This window comes from Moschus berezovskii, chromosome 3 (assembly GCF_049115385.1).
Source record: "Moschus berezovskii isolate FMDL1 chromosome 3, NW_MosBer_1.0, whole genome shotgun sequence".
NCBI lineage: Eukaryota > Metazoa > Chordata > Mammalia > Artiodactyla > Moschidae > Moschus > Moschus berezovskii.
This window is the reverse complement of record NC_142462.1, coordinates 64311234-64336262: the sequence shown is the minus strand read 5'-3', so window position 1 is coordinate 64336262 and position 25029 is coordinate 64311234. Positions and strand designations below refer to the sequence as shown.

The 25029-nt window shown below is 44.6% G+C and overlaps 1 pseudogene; it reads right to left on the bottom strand.

The window, feature by feature from the left end:
* Positions 1-7249: 7249 nt before the first annotated feature.
* Positions 7250-9397, bottom strand: LOC148778342 (syncytin-1-like; annotated as a pseudogene).
* Positions 9398-25029: the final 15632 nt, after the last annotated feature.

The following is a 25029-nucleotide window of genomic DNA, read 5'->3' as shown; positions in this document are numbered from 1 at the left end:
AAATACCCAGATGCAAGACTGCTGAATCATGCGGTAGTTCTGTTTTTAATTAATGAGGACCCTTTGTACTGTTTTCCATTCTGGCTGCGCCAATCTACATTTCCACCAGCAGGGCACAAGTTTTCCCTTTTTTCTACATCCTCATCAACACTTGTCACTTCTTACCTTTTTGATAATAGCCATTCTGACAGGTGTGAGGTGATACCTCATTGTAGTTTTGATTCACATTTCCCTGAAGATTAGTGATATTGAGTACCTTTTCAGAGACCTGTTAGTTATTTAAATGTCGTCTTTGGAAAAATGTCTGTTCAGATCCTTTGCTCATTTTTCAAATTAAATTTTTTTTTCTGTTTGTTTTGTTGTTTTTTTCTGCTGTTGGGTTATATGAGTTCTTTATATATATTGGATAGTAATCCCTTATCAATATGTGGTTTGCAAATATTTTACCCCACTCTGAGATAACCTCATTTTGTTGTTTCTTTTGCTGTGCAGAAACCTTTTAGTTTGATGTGGTCCCATTATTTATTTTAGCTTTGTCGCTTGTGTTTTAGGTATTGTATTTATAAAATCATTGCCAAAACCAATGTCAAAGAACTTTTCTCCCGTGTTTTCTTCCAGGAGGCTTATGGAAGCCTTAGTAAAGTCTTTATTGTGTAGGGCTGTCCTGTGCTTTCAAAGATGTTTAGCAGCATCCCTGGCCTCTGTCCAAGAGATGCCAGTATCACTGTCTCAGTTGTCATAGCCAAAAATGTCACTAGACATTGCTAAGTGTTCCCTAGGGAAGCAAAATGTCCCCAGTTGAGAATCACTGCTTTATTCCTCTGTTTGGATTTATGTAAGGTTTTTGAAAAAGAATATGAGTGAAAACAGTCTTAGCTCCTGATATTTGAGAGTGCATATGTAAGTTAACTTTTTCCAACTTTGTCAAGCTCCAGACCTCTTACAAACTGGACAGTTCTTGCCTGATATCATTTCTGTCTTGTAATAACTTGTCAAAAAGTGACAAAGAGTTGCAGCTACATGGTGATATTCTGGCTTTCTGTTTAGCCTCTTCTCCTAGAATGTAGACATGTAGGCATATGATTTGCCTTCCAAATTATCGCAGGAGATGTGTGTGTGTGCACGTGTGTGTGCATGCACATGCTCAGTCTCTCAGTCATGTCTGACTCTTTGGGACCCCATGATCTGTAGCCCACCAGGCTCCTCTATCCATGGGATTTTCCAGGCGAGAATACTGGAGTGGGTTGCCGTTTCCTTCTCTAGGGGATCTTCTTAACCCAGGGATCAAACCTGCATCTCCTGCATCCCCTGTGTCTCCTGCATTGGCAGGTGGATTCTTTACCACTGCATTACCTGGGAGGCCCTATCCTGGGAGATATTGTAACCAAAAGTTTTGAAGCAGCAGAACAAAGAGTCACCAGATTTTTTGCTTGCAGTGTCTCTGTCCTTTATTCCTGCTGTCACACTGCTAAGCTAGTACCATATTTTAGGCTTTTATAATGGCAGCACTCCACTTCTGAGTATCAGTCTCTGTTACAGGAAAAAATAAGACATTTGAGAATTAAGAGGAAGAAGATTTGGACAGAAGGAACAGTTAGTGAAAAAGTGCAAAAGTGGGTGCACATTGGGTCTAGTTGAGGAACCAAAAGAAAGCCACGTAATGGAACTTAGTGGAAAAGGGGTGGAGCAACCTGCGACGAGGTCACAGAGGTAGGCAAAGCCCAAATAGTAGATCTTTCTAGCCAGTGTAACTTTTTCTAGGAGCAATGGGAAGCCATTGGCATATATTAAGTAGAGAAGGAGAAAAAGAAAACAACTTGGATCGTTCTGGCTACCATGGGGGAAATGGATTATAGGGAAACTAGAAAAGAAGCAAGGAGTAGTCCTATAAGAAGTTCATGTGGGATGTGATAGTTGCTTATATGTGGACTGTAGTCAAAGAGATAGAAGGAAATGGATGGGTAAAGGATGTTTCAGAGAATACTAGAAGACTCCTTGATAAACTGAATATTCAATGTAAAGGAAAAAGAGGAATGAAGGATAAGTCCTGGATTGTGACTTAATCACCTGGAGGAATAATGTTTTACTTTATCTAACTGAAAAAGATTCAGAGATAAAAACAAGAATTATTTTGTCAAATTAAATTTGAGATGCCATTCATCAACTGTGTGCTTATATTAAGGGACCAATGTGTTGTATAGTTCAAGATTTCCAGAAAGATGTAAGGCATAGGAATTTTGACTGGAGATTCATCAGTTTTTGAGGATATTGAAAGCCATCATCCTAAATGAGGTCATTATTGGAGAATGAAGAAGAGAAAGGAGTGTAGGATAGGTTCTGAGGGTTGCCAGCATTTCGGATGTGAATACTATAGGAGGAACAAGCCAAGGAAACTGACAAAGGGCAGACTGAGGGGCAGGAAGAAACAGAGATTGGGAGTCTGGGATGTACAATGAGAGGTGAATCTTCTTTCTATTTCTGATTTCCAATTCTCTTGTCAGTAGCAGTTTCCAGGATATCCTTCCAGGAAGTATAAGCAGGTGGTTTTTTCCCTAGAGGAGGAATAGTCTTTCAATTCAGTTCAGTTCAGTCGCTCAGTCGTATCCGACTCTTTGCGACCCCATGAATCACAGCACGCCAGGCCTCGCTGTCCATCACCAACTCCCGGAGTTCACTCAAACTCACGTCCATCGAGTAGGTGATGCCATCCAGCCATCTCATTCTCTGTCGTTCCCGTCTCCTCATCCCCAATCCCTCCCAGCATCAGACTCTTTTCTAGTGAGTCAACTCGTCGCATGAAGTGGCCAAAGTATTGGAGTTTCAGCTTTAGCATCAGTCCTTCCAATGAACACCCAGGATTGATCTCCTTTAGAATGGACTGGTTGGATCTCCTTGCAGTCCAAGGGCTTCTCAAGAGTCTTCTCCAGCACCACATTTCAAAAGCATCAATTCTTCGGCGATCAGCTTTCTTCACAGTCCAACTCTCACATCCATACATGACCACGGGAAAAACCATAGCCTTGACTAGACAGACCTTGGTTGGCAAAGTTGGAATAGTCTTTAATGATACTCAAATACAAATAGAAGATACCATAATATTATTCTGCAATTTGCTTTCTTAACAGTACATCTTTCCACATTAATATGTAAATGTTGACCTCTTCTATGACTTCACAGTACTTGAAACTTATCTTCAGAGTCTAAGCAACCCTCCAATTATCAGATGAGTCTTTTAAAAAAATACTCTATTTACACACACATACATCCATACACACAGGATAATAATATAATAAATAAGAAGCTACCCAAACACGAAGCATTCCAGTTTGAATTAATGAGTACTTGGAGCATTAGCTCTGACCTTAGCTTAAAGATTTAATAACTGAGGGCTATAGAAAGCCAGCAACAGTTTTTCTCAATCTCCAGAAGAGAAAATGGAAAAACAAGGGACAGTGTTCTCTTGTACAGGTTTCATGTGCTCAAAAGTAACAGAATTAAATGAATACCCGCTGACAATGCAGTGGAATGGAGAGTTATTTTAATCATCTAATCATAAACCCTGGCTTCTGGGATCTTTGTTCCAATTAAGTAAATAAAGCAGCTTATTTTGGTTTTATTGAGTTATAAGTAGAGTCAACCTGCTGTTTTCTGAAAAAGTTAATAATCATGGGTCTAAAAACCTTCTTCTACAAGTATTTCTGAACAGTGATGTTTATTACTGCAGTGAAGCAATGAGTTGCATAAAAAACGAGTCACTGGTTGCTTACTTTATTATCAGACTATTCAGATTCATTTATTAGATTGCTTATAATTGGAAAACAGCTTTTTGTACCACAGAAATAGACTTTTATATAAAAATAAGTATACAGTTAGTCACCATAAGCAAACAAATGACTTAAAACAATAATGACTGTTGAGATTAAAAATTTCCCACAGTTTTGTTCACCCAGTGATCATTGCATTTGAGCATCATTAATGAAGCATTAGCAATTCACATGAATGCAGTTGAGATGTCATTTTTTTCTTTAATAGGTTTGTAAAATATGCCCGACTAAGAAGCATTTCTTAGATTTTACAGACTTCAACAGTCCTAAAATGGTTGGTTTTTATGACAAGTAAATGCCTTAATAGATGACAAGAATTTTAGTTACTTTTAAAAAATTCATTGTTGTCATGAAATCAGCTTAATTTTGGGGGTGTTAGTATAAACATGTATTAATACCAAAGCCTGAGAGCCTGGGGAAGGAAGGGGACTCAGTCCTGAATAGCTAAATCAGGTCTGCTGTGTCCTTTTATCCTGAAATTATGGTCCACATCCACACAATGCCCTCCCTGCCCCATGACTTGAGTTCCATGTCTTCCTCGAAGGGCTCTCATTCTGGTCTGACGCACAAACTTCCAGTGGATTCAGGCTTTGCCTTCCTCTCACTATTCTCCCCTCCATCTGGTCAAACTTGTGTGTGCTATCAAGAACATTATCCTTAAAATGTTTTTTCTTATACCGTCTTTGCTTTTCTTCTCCTGGTAGAAATTTGTAAAGAACAGGGTCTGTGTGATTCTCTCAGCCCAGGTCAAGTCTCTGTCCACTGACTGTACGGAAGAAGAATTCCTCTTGGGGCGTCCTTTGTTTTTACCACAGACTGCCATGTACCCAGTCTTGTCCCTCAAAGTAGCATTCATATTTTGGGGTTTTTTCCTTCAACATGTTGTCTTCCTTCTTTAGCTCACTATACTGTTTTCCCAAGAGGCATGTAGATTTCTGGCATTTTTTTCCCACCTTAGTTCCAAATTGATCTGGTTTTAGATAATATTTCTCCAAGTGTAAGGTTTGAGTTTTGGATTCTTTCCAATCATCAGTACTGATTGTTATTTGCTATTTTTGTTTGTTTTTTCATCAGGTTTGGGGATAGGCCTCTTCAATTCTGCACCAAACTACCAATGACCAGAATACAGTCTCCCCAAGAGTGAGGATCTTGCTTTATATGCCACTCTCTGCCCAGTACCAGACTAATTTTGAAGAATGAATGGGTCTTACATAATATTTTTGGGGTATATTGAATGTGACAGGATGTGTCAGGTATCCTTTAAGTCTCTAGAAGCTATATTCAGTGAGTGGTGTGGACCTACCAGACTGAAAGCATCAGGGTAGGAATGTGTCTATCACAACCCGCAGCTCCTCATCCCGGTGAACGGTCCTCTTTCCAATCCATGGTCTCTGCTGCCCACCGAGTGGGGTCTCTGCTCACCAAAGGCTACCTCTGTACCCCCTCAAATCTTAGCCAAAGAATTACAAGGGATGAATCCGTTTAGGTACTTGGCCTGACTCAAATGAACCCTGTATACTAAATGTTAAATACTTATGTATAGTTCCTCTCCAAAAGATATCAGTTCAGCTGCTCAGTCGTGTCCAACTCTGTAAGCCCATGGACTTCAGAATGCTAGGCCTCCCTGTCCATCACCAACTCCCGGAGTCCACCCAAACCCATGACCATTGAGTTGGTGATGCCATCAGACTATCTCATCCTCTGTCATCCCCTTCTCCTCCCACCTTCAATCTTTCCCAGCATCAGGGTATTTTCAAGTGAGTCAGCTTTTTGCATCAGGTGGTCAAAGTATTGGAGTTTCAGCTTCAACATCAGTCCTTCCAATGAACATCCAGGACTGATCTCCTTTAGGATGGACTGGTTGGATCTCCTTGCAGTTCACAGTACTCTCAAGAGCCTTCTCCAACACCACAGTGCAAAAGCATCAATTCTTTGGCACTCAGTTTTCTTTATAGTCCAACTCTCATATCCATACATGACTACTGGAAAAACCATAGCTTTGACTAGATGGACCTTTGTTTGGCAAAGTAATGTCTCTGGTTTTTAATATGCTATCTAGGTTGGTCATAACTTTCCTTTCAAGGAATAAGCGTCTTTTGAATTTCATGTCTGCAGTCACCATCTGCAGTGATTTTGGAGCCCAATAAAATAAAGTTAGCCACTGTTTCCCCATCTATTTGCCATGAAGCGATGGGACCAGATGCCATGATCTTGGTTTTCTGAATGTTGAGCTTTAAGCCAACTTTTTCACTCTCCTCTTTCACTTTCATCAAGAGGCTCTTTAGTTCTTCTTTGCTTTCTGCCATAAGGGTGGTGTCATCTGCATATCTGAGGTTACTGGTATTTCTTCAGCAATCTTGATTCCAGCTTGTACTTCTTCCAGTCCAGCGTTTCTCATGATGTACTCTGCATATAAGTTAAATAAGCAGGGTGACGATATACAGCCTTAACGTACTCTTTTTCCTATTTGGAACCAGTCTGTTGTTCCATGTCCAGTTCTATCTGTTGCTTCTTGACCTGCATACAGATTTCTCAAGAGGCAGGTCAGGTGGTCTGGTATTCCCATCTCTTTCAAAATTTTCCATAATTTATTGTGATCCACACAGTCAAAGGCTTTGGTATAGTCAATAAAGCAGAAATAGATGTTTTTCTGGAACTCTCTTGCTTTTTCAATGATCCGGTGGATGTTGGCAATTTGATCTCTGGTTCCTCTGCTTTTTCTAAAACCAGCTTGAACATCTGGAAGTTCACAGTTCATATATTATTGAAGCCTGGCTTGGAGAATTTTGAGCATTACTTTGCTAGCATGTGAGATGAGTTCAATTGTGCGGTAGTTTGAGCATTCTTTGGCATTGCCTTTCTTTGGGATTGGAATGAAAACTGACCTTTTCCAGTCCTGTGGCCACTGCTGAGTTTTCCAAATTCGCTGGCATATTTTGTAAGGTACAGTTCAGGCCAAGGCAGAAAAGGAGAGACGACCTCAACAGAGGTAGGTTACCTTTATTCAGGCAAGGAGGGGTGACAGTCAGCCTAACGACCAGGCTGAGTGCAAGAGGGATCAGGGAGGCTTCATATTTAAAGGGAGGTTTGTGGAAACATTAAGGGAAACGTTAGTCAGGCGGGACAATCTTTAGTTGAGATGGCATTTGTAGTTAAACAGGAGGTGGGAGGTTTTGGGTAGGGGAAATATGTCCCAGGTAGATACAACTGGCCCTGAGCATCAGGGCAGGACCTAAAGTTTGGTTTTGTTTTCTCCGAAGTTAGATGATTCAGCAAGGGTCTTTGAGACCATTGTTTTCTTTTCTAGGCCCAAAGACTCCTTCATTCCAGACCCTGAAATCATAAAAAATGGGAAAAAGGGTGCCGTATCTCTCTGGCTACTTCCTGTTGGATGGGGTCGATGGTTCTGGGTCTGGAATGGAGGATCATCCTAGGGCCCAGGGTCTCCTTTTCCTGACATTGGGGTGAAGCTTTCGAGAAGAATGGTCTTCACCTGGTCTTGAGATATGGCCCGAATCTGTTCTTGGAGAAACCTTTGAAAGAGATTGAACAGACAGGGTCCAAATAAGAGGAATATAAGTACCAGTGGTCCCAAGAATGGGAGCAACCAAGGGAGGGCAAGTTGGAACAGGTTTGGGGGAGTGTAAAGGTTTTGTAACTCTTTTCTGCAGCGTTCAATTCTGTCTCTAAGTTCTTTGACTCTCCCCTGGACTATGCCCATTTCATTTACAAAATAGCATCAGTCCTCTCCCAGAAAAAGGCAGGTCCCTCCCTTTTCCATGGTGAGAAGGTCCAGGGCTCGTCTATTTTGTAGGACCACAGAAGCTAATGAGTTAATCTGTCTTTGGACTGAAACGAAGGACTCCACTACCTGCTCCATATCCTCGCTAAGTTCTTGGGACTTAGCTTGTAAAAATGAGGCGAGGTTGAGATGCCCCCAATCCCGGTGCCTAGGGCTGCTGCTATGCTGGTCCCAATCAGGAGGGGGGCTATGACAGCTTGTTTTTTCCTGTGGGAAAGTTCCCCTTGTGGGGTAGACTATTTGTTCTATCTCTTCTTCTTTGAGGAATGTTAGACCTGGGGTCAGGAAGACCAAGATGCAAGGTCCGGGGGGTCAAGGGGGAGACATGAATATGCATAGGTCCCTCAGAGAATGAAGATTCCTGGGTTGGTGCAATTATTTGTGCTGTCCAGAGAACCCAAGTGGAACAGAAGGAGAGAGCGGAGTTTGTAAGACCAGTGTAGTTGGGACTAGAGTAGTTGATACAGGTTAGGTTTGAAGAGGCTGAAAGTAGGACATTGTCAGAGACTGGCCTAATGAGTTGTGTAGTTTTTTGTTGGGAAGGGGAGGTATAGTTGCCCTGTGACAGCCAGGTTGAGGGTAAGAGAATTGCTATGTGTGGTGAGGGAGACAGTGATATGCTTATCCAACACTGGGATGTGTGTTGTATGTACTGGAAGAATTGGAAAGAAGAGTTGAGAAGGCGGGTAAGGTGTTGGTTGCCAGAGGCAGGTTTTAGGAGAGGCCGTAATTGGGAAAGGAGGCCTAGGCATTTATAAAACTCAAGGGTTGCCTGTAACCAGGAAATTATGTTCTTTATGACTTGTTCTTGTTTCTTTTCCCGATTTTTACCTAGTCCCCCGCCCCCATCTGAGTACCCCTAGTGGGTAATGGGATAGAAACATATGTTTCTTCCATTTGGGTTAGGGGAGGTGCTCACAAAACTTTAACAGTGAGTGGGGACTTGGACTCCCCCCCGCCCACCCCGAGGTTCATGGTGCATGGTCTTGGAGCCGTATTATAACATGAGGAATGACCATAGGAATAAAGTCTGAGCAGGGGCAGGGACTAGCCAGAAGGCTGGGGAGTGCGGCAAGGATAAGGAACAGGGGAGTTAGGTCTGTTAGTTGGGCAATGTGGAGGAATTAGCACCCTAGGAATAGCACACAGCTAACAACGTAGGCGATACCGATGAAGAGACGAAGGATAGGTAATCAGTCCTGAGGGGAGACAGTTACTAGGCCTGTAGCAAGGACTAAGATTAACAGTGCAGTTATAGTTGGAGAGGCCAGTCGGCGAGGGGTGGAAGGCCCCAAGTTGGTGGTTGCTTGAATCTGAGGAGGAACAGTTTCATTAGGATGTAGAATGAAAGTAAAGAAATAAATTTCATCTGGAATCAGGTTGTAGAAGTTTCCCTAAAGCACAGTTGAGACACCAGTATGGTCAGGTCTTCAAAGGAGCTTCCTGTTGGGGTACTGGTCCAGAGGTCTTATAGTAGTTGGGTCAGGAACAGTTGTAGGTTGAAGAGTGTCTAGGTCGTTCAGTGTCTTCTTGGATGGTCAACAGAGGTTGTTGCCAGGTGATTTTTAAGGAGACCTGTGAGGGAGACCTGATAGCGGTCAGTTAAGGAGGGCAGCACAGGATCAGAGGTGACCTGTTTCAGGCGAAAGGGGTGTACCCAGGAGGTGACCTTCTTGAGTTTAGCTGCAGTCGGGGTAAGGAGGATGATTTTAAATGGCCCCAGCCACATTGGGGTTAGGTCACCCTGGGGATTATCAGACAGGTAGACCATGTCCCCAGTTTGTAAAGGGGGCTTGGGGGTCAGAGGTGGGCAGGTTGTGGTTGACGAATTTCCAGAGGGCATTGCAGAGTTCTGCCAGCAGAGGGGAGTGTAGGAAACTTGGTATGGGAGGAGGTTTGGGACGAGTCCAGGAGGGAGCATGGGCCTTTCGTACATCACCTCAAAGGGGCTGGGGCTTTCTGGGCAAAGTCTGCACTTTGAGGAGAACAGTCAGCAAAAGTATAGTCCAATCCAGATATACCTTGAGGGTTAGTTTGGTAAGAGTTTCTTTGATTATTCTATTCATCCTTTCTACCTTTCCTGAGGACTGGGGATGATATGGAATGTGAAATTTCCAGGGTATCTGTAAGAATTGGACAAGTTGTTGGGTGAACTTGGATGTAAATTCTGGGCCATTATCAGACTGTAGGGATGAAGGCAGGCCAAACCTGGGGACAATTTCTGTGAGGAGGATTTGGGCCACGGTGTGGGCTCTTTTGTTTATAGTGGGAACTGCTTCTACCCATCCCGAAAAGGTGTCCACAAGGACCAGGAGGTATCTGACTCTCCAAACCGGGGGCATGTGAGTAAAGTCTATCTGCCAATCCTGTGCTGGAAGGCTGCCTTGCATTTGATGGGTTGGAAAGGATGTAGATTTAAGGTTGGAACTGGGATTAGTATGTTGACATGTCTGACAGTAGTGGGTAAGGTTATCTAAATCTTGTTGGTCAGCAGTGGATATGGGGAAGTGGTTACAGAGGAACTGTTGGAGTGTCTTGGATGAGGGATGAAAAAATGAGTGTAGATAGAGGATTTCTCTGGTGGTGGGAGGGTCAGATGGAGTCAGGGCTAAGATGACAGGGGACGGGAGGGAGGGATGGGACAGGGTTATCTCCTTTGCCTTCTGGTCTGCAGCATTGTTGTAGGCTGATATGAGACTTCCCTTTTGATGTCCCCTACAGTGGAGGATGGTGGCTTTGTTTGGTAAGAGTGCTGACTCTAGAAGTTTGTGGATCAGGTCTGAATTAATAATGGGGGATCCCTTTTGAGTTAGGAAACCTCTTTTTCTCCATATGAAGATGTTTGAATGAAGTATGTTATAGGCATATTTGGAGTCTTTGTGGATGTTAACCCTTAGATTTTTAGCCAGAGTCAAAGCTCTGGTGAGAGCTATCAGTTTTGCCTGCTGGGAGGTGGTGTGAGGTAGCAGAGGTGAAGCTTCAGTTGTCTGGGTAACGTGATTGTGACAAAGGTCCCCCTGGATGATGGCACATACTGCTGCGAAGTGTGGGGATTTTTGAGAGCTGCCATCAACGAACCAGTGTGGGGTGTCTGGGTCTAGGATGGGCTGATCTGTTAAATGTTGGAAGGGGTTTTGGGTAAGATCTACTGTTGGTTTGCAGCTTTGTAGGAGAGGGTCTGTTGTAGAGGACGTGGGTAATAAGCTGGCGGGGTTAAGGGGAGAGCAGGGGGAGAATGAGAGCTGAGGGTCGAGGAGAAAGTCTTGTAGGACCTGTACCCTGGAAGGGGGAAGGGAGAGGAAAGCTTGATGTGATAGTAAGTCTCGGAAGGTATGTGGAGAGCAGACTGTTAAAGGGGCGTGCCTTTATTTGCTTTGGGTACAAGGGCTGCGATAACAGCCATGGCCTGCATACCGGGAGACCAGCCCTTGGTCACCATGTCAAGCTGTTTTGATAGATAGGCTATGGGAGCCCAGGTGTCTCCAGCCCGCTGACATAAAAGTCCCAGGGCCTGTCCTTGGTTGGAATGGGCAAAGAGAAAGAATGGTCTGGTGTGATCTGGCAGGTGGAGAGTTGGCAGTCGGAGGAGGCTCTGGGTGAACTGGCGAAGAGGATTGCCCAGCGAAGAGGGGTTAAAGAGGGGCTTATCCAGACATCCTTTAGTTGCCTCATAGAACCGCTTTGCAATGAGGGAGGTTAGGGATCAAGATACGGAAAATGTTTAGGAGGCCGAGGATAGACAGAAGTTTCCTTTTTGTTTTTGGAAGTGGACAGTTAATTAAGGCCTGGATTCTATCTGGGGGAATAGTTGGTGGGATATGGAGAGCCCCAGGTGACGTTTGTCTGTACTACTTGGGCCTTGGATTGGAACACCCAGTAGCTCCCAGGATCCCAGGGCCCCAAGGAGTTTGGCAGTATGTTGGAAGCAGAGTTTTCAGGTTGGCTACAAAGGAGAAGGTCATCTACGTATTGGAGGAGATGACTTGGGGCTAGGTCAAGTGTCTGTAGGTCCTTTTGTAAAGCCTGTCCAAAAAAGTGGGGGCTGTCTCTGAACCCCTGGGGGAGAACTGTCCATGTTAGTTGTTTGGAAACATGAGTCTTGGGGTCTTGCCAAGTGAAGGCGAAAAGGAGTTGGGAGAGGGGGTGGAGGGGGATGGTGAAAAAGGTGTCTTTGAGATCTAATACCATGAAGTGGGTTGCAGTTGGGGGTATGGCAGACAGGAGGGTGTAAGGGTTAGGGACTACTGGGAATGTCGGTGTGATGGCCTCATTGATTTTTTGAAGATCCTGGACCAATCTCCAAGAGTTTGGTCCCTTCCTTACTGCCAGAATAGGGGTGTTGTGTAGTGAATGGGTAGAAATTAAGATAGAGGCTTGAAGAAGATGGTCTATGATAGGCTTAAGTCCTTTATGGGCCTACAGGGTGAGAGAGTACTGTTGTTGGGTGATTATAGTCGAGGGATCCTTTAGGGTAATGTGGACTGGGGGATGATGTTTGGCTATGGATGGGTGGTCAGTGTCCCAGACTTGGGGGTCTAAGGCAGGTAGATCCAAGGGAGGGTCAGGGGTGAGGGATAGGGACAGTCCAGGTGTTATCTGCATGCAGAATATAGAGACTGCATTGAGAGGGGTATGGTAAAAAAGACCCCCAATTTGGATAACAAATCTCTCCCTAGGAGTGCCATTGGGCACTGAGGCATTATGAGGAATGAGTGTATGATGGTTGATTTTCCAAATTGACAGAGTAATGGAGGGCTGATTTTTGGCCTTAAGGGAACTCCAGAGACCCCCTTGATTGTGAGTTCCGAGTTTTGAGTTGGGCCAGAGTAGGAAGTTAAGAGAGAGAAAGTGGCTCCAGTGTCTACTATAAAGGAGGTCTTTTTCCTGGCCACTACCCCATCTACCCTAAGTTCTGAGCTCGTGTCCGGGACACGGGCTCGGGGGTTGGAACCTGGGCTCTGTCACTGGAACAACTCTTGTAGGGTTGGGCTGGAGTTCTGGGGAGAAATGGGGATCTCCCCAGGGGTGCCAGGGTGTCCCTGAGGACAGTCTATCTTCCAGTGTCCCCATTGACCACAGGTTGGGCATGCTTTTGTGGGGGGCCATGGGTTTGGGTATCCTTTGCCCAGTGTCCTGACTGGCTGCATTGGAAACAGGGTTCAGGGCAGCAGGGGGCAGTCTTAAGTCCCGGTCTGTGATGACTTGGGCCGGGCTGATCGCTTCCGTTAATTACTGCCACCAAAAAGGCATATTTAGCTTTTCTCTCGTGGTCTTTTTCTCTCTTAGCCTCCTCCTCTCTATTATTGAACACCTTGAAGGCTACTTCTAGAAGGTCTCTTTGGGGGGGTCTCAGGGCCCTTCTCTAGTTGTCGAAGCTCTCGTCTTTTGTCAGGGGCAGACTGGCTGATGAACTGAACATGAAGGTAGAGTAACCCAGCAGGAGTGGTGATATCTAGGTTGGTATATTCTGGACTGCCTCTGTGAGGCATGCCAAGAATAAGGCTGGATTTTTGTCTGCCCCTTGGGTGATTTCCCTGACTTTATCATAATTGACATGGATATGGGTATTTTTCTGCATTCCTTCTAGAAGGCATGTAATCATATGATTGAATCTCCTGATACCTGGGTCACTGGGCTGGTAAGTCCAGTGGGGATCTAACTAAGGCAGCGCCTCATCAGCAACTGGGCTATCCCAGTCTTGGTTATGTAAGTGATTGGCATGGGCTTTCGCTGCTTGCCAGATACGGTCCTTTTCATCTGGGGTGAGAGTGGCATTTAGGATATAATATACGTCATATGCCGAGTACATCATGAGGAACGCTGGGCTGGAAGAAGCACAAGCTGGAATCAAGACTGCTGGGAGAAATATCAATTACCTCAGATATGCAGATGACACCACCCTTATGGCAGAAAGTGAAGAGGAACTAAAAAGCCTCTTGATGAAAGTGAAAAAGGAGAGTGAAAAGGTTGGCTTGAAGCTCAACATTCACAAAACAAAGATCGCAGCATCTGGTCCCATCACTTCATGGGAAATAGATGGGGAAACAGTGTCAGACTTTATATTTTTGGGCTCCAAAATCACTGCGGATGCTGACTGCAGCCATGAAATTAAAAGACGCTTCCTCCTTGAAAGTCATGACCAACCTAGATAGTATATTAAAAAGCAGAGACATTACTTTGCCAACCAAGGTCCGTCTAGTCAAGGCTATGGTTTTTCCAGTGATCATGTATGGATGTGAAAGTTGGACTGTGAAGAAAGCTGATCGCCGAAGAATTGATGCTTTTGAACTGTGGTGCTGGAGAAGACTCTTGAGAGTCCCTTGGACTGCAAGGAGATCCAACCAGTCCATTCTAGAGGAGATCAGTCCTGGGTGTTCATTGGAAGGACTGATGCTAAAGCTGAAACTGCAATACTTTGGCCACCTCCTGAGACGAGTTGACTCACTGGAAAAGACTCTGATGCTGGGAGGGATTGGGGGTGGGAGGAGAAGGGGACAACAGAGAATGAGATGGCTGGATGGCATCACTGACTCGATGGACGTGAGTTTGTGTGAACTCCGGGAGTTGGTGATGGACAGGGAGGCCTGGCGTGCTGTGATTCATGGGGTCTCAAAGAGTCGGACACAACTGAGCAAGTGAACTGAACTGAACTGACTGACTGATACATCACTCCATGTGAGGTTATAGGCCTGGGAGAGTCTCAGGAATTCTTTTCTGTATCTGGTAGGATTTTCAGAAAATGATCCTAATTTTTCTTCTATCTGGCTCATGTCTGACAATGAAAATGGCACATGGACTCTGGTGGGGCCCTCTGGTCCTGCCACCTCTCTCAGGGGAAACATGTGCTGGGTACCATGTGACTGTGTGGCAGAGGGGGAGGGAAGGAGGAAGGGGAGCCGGGGAGATGGGGTAGCGGGGTTGAGGGAGAGTCAGGAGCGTTTCAGAGTCAGTAGGTGAGTTGGATGAGGGGGAAGGAGAGGGTTGGCGGGGTGGCAGGTAGGGAGGGGGCTCCTCCATGGGGTTGAACTCCAGGGGTGCAGAAGGTCGCTATTGGCAGTTAGTTGAAGAAGAGCCCTTTTGCTTGGGGGGCAAGGTGCCTATAAGGACCTCATGGGTGGAGCAGGCCTTGCATAGGGAGGACCTGCTCCAAAGGACCCAAAAGGCTTGGGCATATGGGACCTCTGACCACTTGCCCTTCCGTTTAAGGAAGTCAGTGAGATTTTGAAGAATGTTAAAGTCAAATGTGCCGAATTCAGGCCCGCCGTCTTGATTGTCTAATTGGTATTGAGGCCAGATCTGTATACATAGTGGTTTTAAGTGGTTAGCTTTGAGTTCAGTAAGAGTGGTTTGAGATTTTTGAGAACACAGGCCAGAGGGGATTCTTTTGGGACAGATTGGCCAGACCCCATAATTGAAAGGCAAGCAGAGGTTCCTATTGGGAGTTCAAGTCATCACCCGTAGTCACAATAGGAGTTGTGAGAAGAGAGCTCTGTGTCGAGGCGGAGCGTCCCCCACCGTTGCCTACATATTGGCCTCAGGCTGGGGGGTCCCCGGGACCTGGAGAGGACTGAGTTCTAGGGCGTCTCTAGAACACCATCTGGATTTTACCTTAATCTAGGGGCCGGCTTGAATGGAGTGTTACATGCAGAGCGGTCCAATGGCAAGAGTTCCCTGTTCCAGAGGTTGTCAGGGAGGTTGAGAGAGAGAGAGAGAGAGGGAAATTGGGTAGAGCGGAGGCCTGGGGTTAGCACAGCACCAATAAAACCTTAGGACAAGGCTTGCACGGCTCACGGAGGCACTTATGTGCCCTGGCAGAAAGTGAGCTCCGCAGGTGTTCACGCTCCCGGACTCTGGGAAAAGGGAAAACAATGAGAGGGAGGGGGAGGGGGAGGGGGAGAGAGAGAGGGAGAGAGATGAGTGCCTCTCCCTTTCCTGGGGTTTCGGCACCAAAAATGTAAGGTATAGTTCTGGCCGAGGCAGAAAAGAAGGAAAGACAACCTCAATGGCGGTTCAGTTCAGTTCAGTCACTCAGTCGTGTCCGACTCCTTGCGACCCCATGAATCACAGCACGCCAGGCCTCCATGTCCATCACCAACTCCCGGAGCTCACTCAAACTCATGTCCATCGAGTCGGTGATGCCATCCAGCCATCTCATTCTCTGTCGTCCCCTTCTCCTCCTGCCCCCAATCCTTCCCAGCATCAGAGTCTTTTCCAGTGAGTCAACTCATCGCATGAGGTGGCCAAAGTATTGCAGTTTCAGCTTTAGCATCAGTCCTTCCAATGAACACCCAGGACTGATCTCCTCTAGAATGGACTGGTTGGATCTCCTTGCAGTCCAAGGGACTCTCAAGAGTCTTCTCCAGCACCACAGTTCAAAAGCATCAATTCTTCGGCGATCAGCTTTCTTCACAGTCCAACTCTCACATCCATACATGACCACTGGAAAAACCATAGCCTTGACTAGACGGACCTTGGTTGGCAAAGTAATGTCTCTGCTTTTTAATATGCTATCTAGGTTGGTCATAACTTTCCTTCCAAGAAGTAAGCGTCTTTTAATTTCCTGGCTGCAATCAGCATCCGCAGTGATTTTGAAGCCCCCAAAAATAAACTCTGACACTGTTTCTACTGTTTCCCCATCTATTTCCCATGAAGTGATGGGACCAGATGCCATGATCTTCGTTTTCTGAATGTTGAGCATCAAGCCAACCTTTTCACTCTCCTCTTTCACTTTCATCAAGAGGCTTTTTAGTTCCTCTTCACTTTCTGCCATAAGGGTGGTGTCATCTGCATATCAACAGTGGTAGGTTGCCTTTATTCAGGAAAGAAGGGGTGACAGTCACCCTAACGACCAGGCTGAGCGTGAGAGGGATCAGGGAGGCTTCATATTTAAAAGGAGGTTTGTGGAAATGTTAGTCAGGCGGGTCGTTTTGGGTATTCTTTAGTTGAGATGGCATTTGTAGTTGAATAGGGAGTGGGAGGTTTGGGGCAGGGGGTGATAAGTCCCTGGCAGATGTAGGGGCTGGAAGGTTTCTGGGCAGGGGAAATAAGTCCCAGGTAGATACAACCGGCCTGGAGCATCAGGGCGGGACCTAAAGTTCAGTTTTATTTTCTCTGAAGTTAGATGATTCAGCAAGGGCCTTTGAGACCGTTGTTTTCTTTCCTAGGCCCAAAGACTCCTTCATATTGAGTGCAGCACTTTCACAGCATCATCTTTTAGGATTTGGAATAGCTCAATTGGAATTCCATCACTTCCACTAGCTTTGTTTGTAGTGATGCTTCCTAAGGCCCACAAAAAAGGCTTTTCCTCAATCATGTAATTTTTTTTCCAATGTGAACAGTTATGTGTGTATTGACTAAAGAGATGTACTATGCCTGCCTCTGTGTATCTGGCCTTGAGTACAATCATGATAAATCTCTGCCCTCATAGGGTTTACGCTCAGGTGAGAGAAAAAAAGTAAATATAATTATTATCTGCAACCTGTTTTGATGGATTGGGTAGAAAATTTTCAAATTCAGTATATCCTGCAGGATTCAGGGATTATTGATAACAGAGATGAAAGTTCAGACAAGTTTTTGTTTTTTTCCCTTACAGATTGGAGTAACAGATTAGTGGTTGTTTTTTAAAAACAAAATGTTTTTGAAATTGTGCCTGAAATTCAAATGAAAGTTTTGCATAAAACTTTGGGGCTTCGGTGAGGGGAAAAAACATAAATATTTGACATCCTGTGTATCTTTGTGTGTTAGGAATCTTTTAATGCCTCTTTTGTATGCACTTAAAGTCAAAGATTCACACCAGCTATTCAGTTCATTGAGTTTAGCAGCTGTGTCTTCTGCTTAGCTACTAGTTTATTTTTCCCTTATTCTTTGAAAATGAATGCTGTGTACAAATTGCTAGGTATATTTGGTAAGGTGTAGGCATACATGGTACAGTCTGGAATTGTTAAAATGCATTTCATCTATACAGCTGTTCCGTGGAAGAAAGTTAAAATGACATTCTATTTACTACACCAGGAAAACTTGCTGTGTTCATTTTAAATCATTATCTTTTCAAGATGGTATTTCCAATGCCTTATCAAGATTTTTGCAATAGGAAATTTAAATTCTGCATTATTGTTTTAAAAATAAGTATTTTTCCATTCCATTTCCATTTCACTCCATTTTCTGGCAAGCTACTAATCTCACTTTCTTTGAGAAACAAAGTACTGCTTCACTTTTACACTGGTAGTCTTTATTTGTCCTCAGGAGCCTGCTGGGAACCATGCTCTGTGCAGGTTTTTAGATATTTGACCTGAGATCTAATGGAATTAGAAAACAGAAACATGTAGAAGCATGACTTTCTCATCATCTATCTTCTTCTGGTAAAATCAGAGAGAGATTCACAGCTTGTCTTGTTTGTATGTGGCAGCCCTCAGTGCTTTCCTTGAGAGAGGAAGAAGAGTGTGATCCAAGGTCATCCACATGTTACCAGGACAGGCATTCTGGGCTGACCTACAGTCCTGTGAGCAGAGGGAGTGCATGAAATACTGCCTCTACCTTTTTCAGGCCCTGTTAATCTTTGCAGAAATGCAAACCTGTAGAAGGCTGCCCTGCACAGGTTTCTTCCAGTCCCCTATCTGGGTATCAGGAAAAATGTGCAAATAGAACAAGAAAAGTAGAATCCCATAGCCAAATACTTACTTGCTCACCCTTCTCAATCTGGGTCTTACCTTAATTCACCTTTATTTCTTTGTGGCTTCAGATCCAGATAGAAAGGCACATACACTATCTGGAAGTGAAGTGTTCTACATGTAGGGTGGCATATCAGTTAGTGGTTGTTGGTTGCAAGCAACAGACCAATAAAAAATGAAGCAGACCATTTGGCTTCATGTATTTGAGAGATGACTACATTAATGTATTATGGCAATGGCCTCATCTTAACATTATAAATATACTGTAAAATGCTCTTCCATAAAAATATCCAAGTGAAACAGAATCTAGCACACAGAAAAGAACCCAGTACTCTTGCTTTGGGAAAAAAACTGGCAATGTGTATTGATATCTAGGAAAATGATCATGCCCTTTGACATAATCTTAACAATTTATAGCAATCAAAACGGTTTGTTCTTGTATTAGGTTTATATTTTTGGTAAATTTTCAGAATGCATTTAATATTGACTTTCATTTGGAGACTTCATAAATTATGATTCTGTGAAATTCATAATTTAATCAGCATTTCAAAATATTTCTTGAATAGCTTTGTGACCATGGAATTTAACACTGTTCAGTTTGTGGCCTCAAAAAAAAAGTCAAAGTGAAGTTGCTCAGTCGTGTCTGACTCTTTGCGACCCCATGGATTGTAGCCCACCAGGCTTCTCCATCCATGGAATTTTCTAGGCAAGAGTACTGGAGTAGGTTGCCATTTCCTTCCCCAGGGGATCTTCCCGACTTGGGGATCGAACCCAGGTCTCCCGCATTGCATGCAGATGTTTTATTAGTGTTGCAGTAATTACTCCCAAAGTATACTGTTCCCTAAGATGTGCGGACTCAGGCAGAGAAACTTTTTGCACAGAGTGCTTGTTTAGAGCCAGCTCGCTGATTTTCTGAAACTCACAAACACTGCTGCCTTCAGCTGAGGGTGCTTTTCACTTGGAATTTGGATCAAATTTAGCACCAAAAGTCTTCTGAAGTGAAAGGTCAGCTATTTAATAGAATAGTTTTAATTAAATGATAATGGCTTTCGTGTCATATAAAAAGAAAGTAAGCAAGTTCCAAAATGGAAGCTTGACTAGCTAATTCTAGTGAGGAAATCAGACTTATGAACACAGCAAAGTTCTTATTAATTACTTTCTTTAATGAAAATTTGTTTTGTTTCATTTACCTCTGCATTAACTTTTATAAGTGAGTGTATTTCCTCTATTTATATTATGTTTTTAATTACAATAGGTGTTGCTGAGTCATCTCACTCAGAATGTGAAAAATAGAATAGGAATACTGAAGGAATAGATTGTTGTTGCAACTTGAGATGAACTTTAAGTACATTGATTAAAACTCAATATTCTATTTCAATATTCTTTTTCAAAACCAAATTTTTAAGCCACACATATTGTTTGAAGTCAAAATTATTTTTCCTTCAATATTACCCGTTTATATTGTCAAAACTGAAAATGTTTCTTATTTCCATGAATAGAATTATGGATGTTCATTATTGAGTTTATGGTTACTATGGTTAAACAATAAGAACCAGAACAATTTTGTGAAAATTTGTACTCAAGTGCAATTCAGTTCAGTTCAGTCACTCAGTCATGTCCGACTCTTTGCGATCCCATGAATCACAGCACGCCAGGCCCTCTCTGTCCATCACCAACTCCCGGAGTTCACTCAAACTCATGTCCATCGAGTCGGTGATGCCATCCAGCCATCTCATTCTCTGTCGTCCTCTTCTCCTCCCACCCCCAATCCCTCCCAGCATCAGAGTCTTTTCCAGTGAGTCAACTCATCGCATGAGGTGGCCAAAGTATTGGAGCTTCAGCTTTAGCATCAGTCCTTCCAATGAACACCCAGGACTGATCTCCTTTAGAATGGACTGGTTGGATCTCCTTGCAGTCCAAGGGACTCTCAAGAGTCTTCTCCAGCACCACAGTTCAAAAGCATCAATTCTTCGGCACTCAGCTTTCTTCACAGTCCAACTCTCACACCCATACATGACCACTGGAAAAACCATAGCCTTGACTAGACGGACCTTTGTTGGCAAAGTAATGTCTCTGCTTTTTAATATGCTATCTAGGTTGGTCATAACTTTCCTTCCGAGAAGTAAGCGTCTTTTAATTTCATGGCTGCCGCAGTGATTTTGGAGCCCCCCAAAATAAAGTCTGACACTGTTTTCACTGTTTCTCCATCAATTTCCCATGAAGTGATGGGACCAGATGCCATGATCTTTGTTTTCTGAATGTTGAGCTTCAAGCCAACTTTTTCACTCTCCTCTTTCACTTTCATCAAGAGGCTCTTTAGTTCCTCTTCACTTTCTGCCATAAGGGTGATGTCATCTGCATATCTGAGGTTATTGATATTTCTCCTGGCAATCTTGATTCTAGCTTGTGCTTCTTCCAGCCCAACATTCCTCATGATGTACTCTGCATAGAAGTTAAATAAGCAGGGTGACAATATACAGCCTTGATGTACTCCTTTTCCTATTTGGAACCAGTCTGTTGTTCCATGTCCAGTTCTAACTGTTGCTTCCTGACCTGCATACAGGTTTCTCAAGAGGCAGGTCAGGTGGTCTGGTATTCCCATGCAATTAACAATGGGATAATCAGCATATTTAATGTGCACATAAACATATATGTTTACCACTGTTTACATTGGGATCACTTATTAGTGAACATATTATTGACTCAGGTCCTTGGACTCTAATCAATAGCAATCAATAAGAGGTATCAATTGCTATAGGTACTTAGAAATAAGTGACATGTATCCTTGCAGGCTCCCCAAGGAGGGCAGGCTGGGGGTTCTTAAATGGGCTGAGGGTAGGGATAGATAGTTGGCTCAAGCTGGAAGGGAGACTTAGGTGGTTTGCTCACCTCGTTGGTGGTGCTGTGTAGGCATCATGTGCCCTGCTTTTGTGCCCGGCACCTCACGAGTGGTTGTGGTGTTTCACCCTTTTGTGTCTAAGTGCACATGCATGTAGTTATTTTTAGTCCCTTATAGTTTCTTCTGTTCTGTTGCTCCAGGAGACCTTTGTCCAGGTACAGGCACTCCAGAAAAGGGTTTCAGGTCCAAACCTATCTCAGTAGCTTCCATCTTTTCAACATTTACCTACCAACTGCCTCCGCTTCTTTCTCACTTTCACCTTATATAAATACTTAAAATCTTTCTTTTAGCCAAATTACTCTACTGAAAATGTTCTGAGAAATCCAATGATTTGCTAATTGCCATTGCTAATAATTCTTAACATATTTTTAAATGTTTAACATTATACTTTGAAAAATGCAGATTATAACTGTACATCTCAGTGAATTCTCTCTTCTAAAGGTAACCACTATCCTTAACTTTATGTTTTAGTTTTGCTTGATTTTTTAACTTTATATAAATACAACCAAGCCACTCCCTCCCCCATTTCTTTCACTTCACATGATATTTTAAAAATTCTTCTATGTTTCTAAGTTTATCTATTTATTTATCTTTCTGTGGAGTATTTCATTATATAATATAATTTATCCATCTTACTGCTGATGGACATTTGGCCTTTGACCAGGTTTTGGCTGTTGTGAATAATGCTTCCATGAATTTTTTCATGCTCGTTGTAAGGTCAAACCCCGGTGGCCATCTTGGTTTCTCCTCCCCGGTGGCCATCTTGGCGGAAAAAGTCCCGCCAAACTGCTGAAGAGTCTCTGACGCAACAGCTCTCGACTGAAATCAACCCTCCCTCCTAACCTCCAGAGCAACCAACCCGGTCTTGCCACCTCGACTAGCTGACTTATGAGAGACTGCCACTCCAGACCTTGCCATTTTTGGGAAGAATTACGCTGCTCCTTACTGAGAGGCTAATAAGTCTCTCTCTGCCTTTGTTCAGGCGAGGACTTCTTGACCTGACTCTGTTAGGTCTTGGGGTTCCACCGGGGGTGCCTGCCATTAAAGCCTGCTACATTATCTATCTGGCGTCGGGGTTCCTTTATTAAACAGCATTGGGCCATTTTGACCTTACATTTGGCGCCCAATGTGGGGCCCGAGGTGAGACGCCCACCCCGCTGGCCATGGGGTCTGTGGCTCCCTCGGGTCCGACCCGTGCCCTGGGCTGAGTCATCGCCTCAATGGGACTGCTCAACCATCCGGCAGAATATGGGGTAAGTTCCTTGAGTCAGGCTTTGGGATGAGCTATCCCTTTGGCGAGCGATCCTAGGGAGTCCGGTATTTCTTGCGGGCCAGGCCCGCCCAGAAATCAAGGCCGCATCTGGCTCCCTCCCGCAGGCTGGGCCTGCTCCTCAGCGCCAGTCGATTCAGAGACATCTGACTTGGCTACGTGGCCCCACTGGTTCTAGGGCACCAGTTGATCTCGGAGACGTTCATTTCGACTGTGGTAGCCCTCCTCGCTGGGGTGTTGAATCACTCAGGGACGCCTGACTGATTCGCCCCTAAGCCTAATTCTGCCGCTTGCCATGGGGACTGCTGCTTCCAAGTCCGACCAACACTGGTCAACCCCCTTAGAGTGCCTCCTAGCCAACCTCAAAACTTTACATCTCTCTTGAGACATCCGCCGTAAGTGGTTGACCTTTCTTTGTTCTGAAGCCTGGCCCCAATATTCTCTTGATAACAGTTCACAATGGCCATCAACGGGAACTTTTGATTTTAACATCCTCCGTGATTTAGATAATTACTGTCGGAGGACGGGAAAATGGTCTGAAATACCCTAGGCACTGGCTTTAATGGCGATTGCGCCCCCGCCCCTCCCCCTATACTATCTTCCCCGCCTCCCAAATCCTTCTTCCCCTGTCCCCTTATGGCCCCTCGCCACCAGCCAAAACATCGTTCACACAGACTGAGGAAAACTCTGCCCCCAGCTCCGTGCAAGCAGCTGCGGGAGCCCTTGGTTCTCAGCACCAGCAGCTGACCGAGGAAAAATCCGCCCTCAGGGTTCCTCCAGAAGACCTGAGGTGCCCTGCCTTCCACTTCTGTTGCTTTCTCAACTCCCTCTTCCCCAACTTCCCCAACCCCTCCTTCATTAACACTTTCAATGCCTTCTCCGCAGCCTTCTCACTCAAGAGATGGCTCCCCAGAGGCACCACTGGGGGGCTCCCTCTGTTCTGTCACTCTACCCACCCCAAAAGAGAGACAGGCCATCTGGGCGGCAGCCAAAATGGTAGCTAACCAGCGACATCTGGCAAATCTGGCAGATCCCGCTCAACCCCCTGGGGCAGCTGCCTAACAGAGACAAACAGGAGGGGCAACGGGGAAGGGCCAGTATTTGATACATGCTGGAATGTTTGCTAGAAGGCATGGGAGCCACCTCCCTCAAGGTAGTTAATATGTTAAAGCTAGATGAAGTAACCCTGAGCCCTGATGAAAACCCTGCAGTCTTCCTCAATAGGCTGACCAAGGCTCTCACCACTTACACCCGCATCACCCCCAACTCTCCAGCAGGGTTCACCACCCTGGCTAATCACTTCATATCTCAGTCAGCCCCTGACATCAGAAAGAAGCTGTCCAAGGTTGAGGATGGCCCTCAGACCCCCCTTCCGAGACCTGGTAAAAATGGCCTTTAAATCACAATAAACTGTGGAAAATTCTGAAAGAGATGGGAATACCAGACCACCTGACCTGCCTCTTGAGAAACCTGTACGCAGGTCAGGAACCAACAGTCGGAACTGTACATGGAACAACCAACTGGTTCCAAATAGGAAAAGGAGTGCATCAAGGCTGTATATTGTCACCTTGCTTATTTAACTTATATGCAGAGTACATCATGAGGAACGCTGGGCTGGAAGAAGCACAAGCTGGAATCAAGATTGCTGGGAGAAATATCAATAATCTCAGATTTGCAGATGACACTACCCTTATGGCAGAAAATGAAGAGGAACTCAAAAGCCTCTTGATGAAAGTGAAAGAGGAGAGTGAAAAGGTTGGCTTGAAGCTCAACATTCAGAAAACAAAGATCATGGCATCTGGTCCCATCACTTCATGGGAAATTGATGGAGAAACAGTGGAAACAGTGTCAGACTTTATTTTGGGGGGCTCCAAAATCACTGCAGATGCTGATTGCAGCCATGAAATTAAAAGACGCTTACTCCTTGAAAGGAAAGTTATGACCAACCTTGATAATATATTAAAAAGCAGAGACATTACTTTGCCAACAAAGGTCCATCTAGTAAAGGCTATGGTTTTTTCCCGTGGTCATGTACGGATGTGAGAGTTGGACTGTGAAGAAAGCTGATCGCCGAAGAATTGATGCTTTTGAACTGTGGTGTTGGAGAAGTCTCTTAAGAGTCCCTTGTACCGCAAGGAGATCCAACCAGTCCATTCTAGGGGAGATCGATCCTGGGTGTTCATTGGAAGGACTGATGCTAAAGCTGAAACTGAAATACTTTGGCCACCTCATGCGACGAGTTGACTCACTGGAAAAGACTCTGATGCTGGGAAAGGTTGGGGGCGGGAGGAGAAGGGGACAACGGAGAATGAGATGGCTGGATGGCATCACCGACTCTGTGGACATGAGTTTGAGTGAACTCCGGGAGTTGGTGATGGACAGGGAGGCCTGGCGTGCTGTGATTCATGGGGTCACGGAGAGTCGGACATGACTGAGCTACTGAACTGAACTGAACTGAACTGAAAGTGTATAATGCCCGGGAAGACGTAGCCAAAGCCAGCCCTAAGGCAAGGTTTAAACAACAGGACAAACTGCAGGCCAACCTCCTTGAAAGGCATACCCAGACA